At 42.3% G+C, this 6,260-nt stretch overlaps 1 pseudogene; it reads left to right on the forward strand.

The window, feature by feature from the left end:
* The first annotated feature begins 413 nt into the window (after positions 1–413).
* LOC109698989 (CAP-Gly domain-containing linker protein 1 pseudogene) lies at positions 414–2,829 on the forward strand (annotated as a pseudogene).
* Positions 2,830–6,260: the final 3,431 nt, after the last annotated feature.

The following is a 6,260-nucleotide window of genomic DNA, read 5'->3' on the forward strand; positions in this document are numbered from 1 at the left end:
GAGGGCCTGAAATAGCACAGTGCTATTGTAATATTGGAGGTCTCACATCTCACCTTTGGAATAGAGACAGTTCCATAGAGACACCTACTCTGGCTGAACACTGAAGGATGAGAAAAAGCTTATTAGAACACAGGCAGAGGAAGCACTGAAGTGCTTTGGGAAATTGGGGTCACCCTGGGGTATGGGATTAGAGAAGAGGAGAGTGGAAGGTAGGTAGGCACCAAGTGCAGAGAGTTCTGGAGGCATGGGCTGTAATTCTACAGGCATCAGGAGACCACTGAAGATGTCTTAATAAAACAATTATGTGACAATCCCAGCAACTCAGGAGGTAGAGATCAGGAGAATCATAGTTTAAGTCCAGCCCAGGATAAAAAAGTTCGTGAGACTCCCATCTCAACAGAAAATCAGGCATGATGGTTCACACCTGTAATCTCAGGTATGCAGTAGGCATAGGTAGGACAATGGTGGTCTGATAATGGTCCAGGGCAAAAACGTGAGACCCTATTTGAAAAATAACTAAAACAAAAAGGACTGGGGGTGTGGCTTAAGTGAAAGAGCACCTGCCTAGCAAGTGGTATTACCAGAAAGTTCAGCACTGATAAATACCTCAGTCCTTGCATCCAGCAAGAGAAGAATTCAGGTAGGACTTGAAAATGTAGTAAAAAATAATAGTAAAGTTTATTTAGGAAATGAACTTAGTATAATGGGTTAAAAGTGATGAGAAAAGGGAGGAAAAGGGAGAAACATTTCCTGCTTCCTTGCAGAAATCCATCAGTATTACTAGTGCCTTACTCACAGAGAAGGACGCAGAGCTGGAAAAGCTGAGGAATGAGGTTACGGTGCTCAGGGGAGAAAATGCCTCTGCCAAGTCCTTGCATTCAGTTGTTCAGACTCTAGAGTCTGATAAGGTGAAGCTCGAGCTCAAGGTAAAGAACCTGGAACTTCAACTCAAAGAAAACAAGAGGCAGCTCAGCAGCTCCTCAGGTAATACTGATACTCATGCAGAAGAAGATGAAAGAGCCCAGGAGAGTCAGATTGATTTCCTAAATTCGGTAATAGTGGACCTTCAGAGAAAGAACCAAGACCTCAAGATGAAGGTGGAGATGATGTCAGAAGCAGCCTTCAATGGCAACGGGGATGACCTGAACATTTATGACAGTGATGACCAAGAGAAACAGTCCAAGAAGAAACCACACCTTTTCTGTGACATCTGTGACTGCTTTGATCTCCATGACACAGAGGACTGTCCCACACAGGCACAGATGTCTGAGGACCCTCCCCATTCCACACACCATGGCAGTCGGAGTGAGGAGTGGTCATACTGTGAAATCTGTGAGATGTTTGGGCACTGGGCAACTAACTGCAATGATGACGAGACCTTCTGATGAAGCCTCAAGGCAGGATTGGGCTTTCTCAGAGACACAGGCATCCAAGCAGCTTAACACCAGCATTGTGTGTGCGACTTCAGGAGAACTCATGTATTTTTGACCCTCATTGGCAAATCTAAGAAAATATTTTGGTCTTCAACAAATCGCCCTTTAGTCTCCCCTTTTAAGTAAGAATAATAAATATTTAGCAGGTGAGCTTTCACCTCTAATTCTGTTTTCTGAATTTTTAAGTTTTAAGGCATTGCACCGGGTGCTGTTACATTTATTGTCCCTAGAGAGACCTCATGGAACAAGCCCAAACCTTACAGAACCTTATTTAAGAAACTTTAAATTATGCCATTACTTTTCATGTTTGCACTAAAATATTTCCAGGCTGCATTTGTATATTTAGATTTTTTTTTTTTTTTTTTGGTTAAGCTTTGACACTGGAATGAGTTGCAAAAAATGTACCATTTTGTATTTCCATTTATTCATTTAAAGCATTTTATTCTTCAGTATCTGAGCTCTTTGCACTACCTGTTATCAGTAGTGCCTTTTTTCAGGCTCAACAATACTTACATGTGATTATAAATCATGAAACTGGTAAAGGGAGGGAAAGCCCCAAACTGCTGTGGGGACATTTTATAATCTATATGTTGTACCCACTTACTCAACTGTGGTGTTTTCTTTATTGGTTTTACATAATTTCAGCTTCTATATATTGTACATATATATTTTTTTAAAAATCTATATTTTGGGGAAAAACAGTACAATGTGTCTTTCTTTTCAGATTTTTTACCTTTGCGAATACACCTAAAATGATCCTTAGAACATAACAGGCTAGACCCGAAATAGCATCATGTGGCTTTGAAACCACTTTTTCTTTTGTTTTCAGTTTGTTTCTTTACCAAATCTAATGGCTTGAATTTTTTCCAGTTATTTTTTCCCTTCTCCAGCAGATATCCCCAGCAGTGAATTAAGTAAGCCACTATTAAACACCTTAAATTAACCAATCTACAATCCTCCTTTGTAAGTGGTTTTTAAACTGTATTTTTAGATGAATGTATGATGAGAAATTCAACATTAATAGGTTTGGATTTTCTTATCACAAAAAATAAAATGAAGGACCTCAACCACCAGAACAGTTTATGAACCAGTCTGAATCTATTTATCTTTATTTGAATGTCTTCTAGAATATGTAAAAAGTAATAAAATGTATCTCCCATGCTACCTGTATAAAAAGAACTTCTATAATTGTATATATGCCTTTAATGTATTTTCCCTTCAAGATTATCAGCTGTGTGCTTGACCAGTAAATATTAAACAAATCTGTTGCCACTTGAATTTTTGTTTAATAAGACAGCAGGAATTGTTTCACAATCAAAACATGGAAAGCAGTATTAAAATCTGCGCAAGCAAGTGTCCTGTATCTATGTTAATAAATGCTTATTTTGTTTTTTAAAAAAAAAAAAAAAGTGATGAGAAAAGGGAGGAAAAGGGAGAAACATTTCCTGCTCCTATGCAGGAAATGGGAGTAAAGATTCAAAATGGTGGTTCTCATCTCTAGTCTTAACACTTTCTGAGCTGGGAGAATACACTTGTGGTCAAAGGTAATGGATCTGGGTAGCTTAACATGGGTGCTAAAACTCAAATCACAGGGATAAAAGGTGTTGCTTTAGGACTTCCCTCTATAGGCATATCTTTTGCTCTTTTTGTCTCTCCACCCATCCAAAGAGCCTTGAAGTTGGTTAACACCTCAAAGAGAGAAAGGTGATGCAGAGAGCCCTGGAATACAGATAACCCTGTTCTTGTAACTTAACATTTAAAAGGAGATGGGAGGGAGTGGCTAGCTGTTCTGGCTTTTTAGTTTCTACTTTCTACTTGCAATGTCTGAGTGTGGCCCTTTTAATATTTATCAAAATAATATAATTTCCCCACCTTCTCATCTCTCTATCTTGCCTAACTCATTGCTCATGGCTAACTGGTGCCTAACAGCAGCAGTTCTAACCCCCAATACTGCCACCCCCCCCAAAAAAAAGACAATGATGTGAGAAAAGAGATATTTTGATGTGTGAGACATGAGTAAGAGAAAAAAGTGATAGAGGGATTCAGGCTATTGAAAAAGCCCAAGCAAGGGACAAAGAGACCCTGACAAAAGCAACCTGAGGATGACAGGGTGGCCAGGGGTACCTGATCACCTTGGAGATGGAACTAAGTTTCCATGTGAGGTGGGGATTGGAGGCGCAGATTTGAAAATTGCCAGAGAAAAGCTTATGGTTGAAACAACCATGGGGCTAGATTAAAGCAACAGGGGCACAGAGGAAAAAAGAGTTAGGAAAGAAGAGGAGATGGGGGGAGGGTTCACAGTGGCACAGGTAAGAGGAGACTTGACTTAGGACACCAGTTGAGGTGATTAAATTCCCAGTGGCCAACAATATCAACTATGTCTTCTCCTGACAAAGATTCCTTGCTCTGTCAAACTTTCAGGCTCCTGAAACTTCTCCTAAGCTGTGTATCCATACCCTTATAAATTTCAGTTTTAGTAAAGAACCTACTAAGTCTATTTAGCAAGGACTCCCCCTACTTCCCCTTCCTTCATCACCATCATTCCCCAGGTGATGTCTGATCATTTGGCTTATCTGCATAAGTATCCCGTTAGATTAATTAAGCAGAAACACCCCCCAACCCCCAAGTTTCTTCCAAGTAAATTTCCATCCACTGACCACAATCTTGTTCCTTAAGTGTCTTAGAAATAAAGTCAGTGGTGGCCCATTTTACAGGCAAGGCATTTAACCCTTGCCACTTGGTGGTGTATCAGCTTGTGGATGTTGGAAGAGGGACAACTGATGAGGGAACTTAAACTGGGAGTGAGGAAATGGGTAAAAACTGTACCAGAAAGTACATATCACAGAGAAACCATCCTGCCACAAAGGAAGGTGGATACCACTTAAAGTCCACTTGTAGAATCCTACCAATCCCAAGATAGGCATATTTTAAAATAACCCAATAGGAAATCTAGGCAACATCTGGGACAGAATGTACACCCCATAGTACTCAGCCAATGAGGAACTGAGGGAGGGACTTCCACACTAGAAAATGTAATGCTTGTTGTAACTGCTTTGGAGGTGTCTGCTCACCAGGCACATGACCTTGTAGGACTGCCATTGAAGTCTTGCTTCCACTGAAGTCCGCGTCTTTGAGTCCATTCTTTGAGTTTGGACAGGTGAGTATATTTCTCTTATGTGTGAATTCCCATGTTCCCCTGCTGTGTTTGGACTTGAGCTCAGTCTTTCTTTCCTACTACACAGTTCCTATCCTAACCTCCATGGTTTGGAATAAGATTGACCTGGCTGTGTGTTACCAAGCAGCAGTGAGTAATTTTGTCTTTCAGTTCCTCCTCCCAAGACACACCTGCAGATTGGGTGTGGTTCTTGGCCTGTCCCATGGCTAGTCCTTGAGTGTCAGTGTCCTGTTTTGTAGAAGGATGACAGCGCAACCCCACAAAACTGCTGTGCGCAATAAGGTGCATGGGAGGGTCTCGGTCCTGGAGTTGTCCCTGTTTGCTTCATTGTTTATGTGATTCTTTCCCAAGTTTAGGAACTTTTTCAGGTCAGGGACATGGTCTTTCTATCTACCTCAATCACTCACTCCACAATTGGCACGCGATAATCACTCAAAGCGTTTCCTGAGTGCTGAGAAGATGAAGTGGATGGTGACTTCCTGCTGCTACCTCTGCCCCTGCCCTGCCCTTTCATCCCTCAGGGTGTCTTATTACTGGTAGCCATTCCTACTGGCAGTCAGGAGCAGGAGCCCTCGGAGGGTCTGAGTACCAAGCGTCTATGCAGAAGAACAATCTACGACTTCCATTTTTGGATAGTATACAGATGAAACAGGAGATTTCAGTGTCAGAGTTGCGTTCTTGTCTCATGAAGCCAAAAAATGAAGTAAAGTGGGAGAGTTTATTGAAAATGTAATGTGGGAGAGTAAATCCCCCAGAGCTGGGAGAAAGGGGAGTCTCAAGAGAAGATGCCCAAGAAGTGACGTAGTCTGAGGTTTTTATCCATTCTCTCCAGGACGTTGCTCAATCTCTATGCTAATTAGCTGTGCAGAAAGCAGTGTTTTGATTCGCTGAGCCTGTAACATTCTGATTGGTGGGTCCTGATCCTCACACCATCAGCCCTGCCTTGCCTTCTTTCCACCCTTTAAGGTCACATGGAGATCATAATGGAAGTTTCCAGGGATTCTTCCTTCTGTCTCACAAAGACCCAGGGTCAACAGAGTAGAGCCCAGTTATGTGGTTGTTTCAAGGTCAGGTTCAGGAGTGGGGATTTATGGTGGCCAACGGGGTTCTCTCTGATAGTGCTGAATGGCTTACTTTCTAGGCTGAGACGTCAGCCCAGTCAGCAAGGGGTAGATAGAGAGTTTGGAGAAGCAAGGGTGGGCATGGCCACATGGGTGCCTTCTCAGATGCCCTTAGAGAGAGCAGGAGGTGGGAAGGCAGAGGTGGGACAGGAAAGCACTTCAGAATGGCTTGACTGCACCTTGCCTCTCCATCTGAAGTGCCTTTTGCTCAGCCTTGATGCAAAGGAAGAGCTATCTATTCCAGGGGTCTTGCTTCAGAAGGATTTATTTCCTCTCATCAGCAAATCTTGACATGTCCTCTCAGGAGCTGATGACTTCACGCTTTACCTCTCCACTACTGATAACTTTTTATTGTATTTGTTTGTTTGTTTCTGTTTGTTGGGCAAGATGGCAGAAAGAGATGCAACGGATGCAGAATGTTTGAATCCCAGCCTCCCTCCTGTGTCTTGGTTGCACCAGGCTTTGATAATGCCAGAGGCTGAGACAGCCACTGAGCTCTCAAGACTGCTTCTCCCTGATCAGGCGGCTTGG

Source organism: Castor canadensis, chromosome 6, assembly GCF_047511655.1.
Source record: "Castor canadensis chromosome 6, mCasCan1.hap1v2, whole genome shotgun sequence".
NCBI lineage: Eukaryota > Metazoa > Chordata > Mammalia > Rodentia > Castoridae > Castor > Castor canadensis.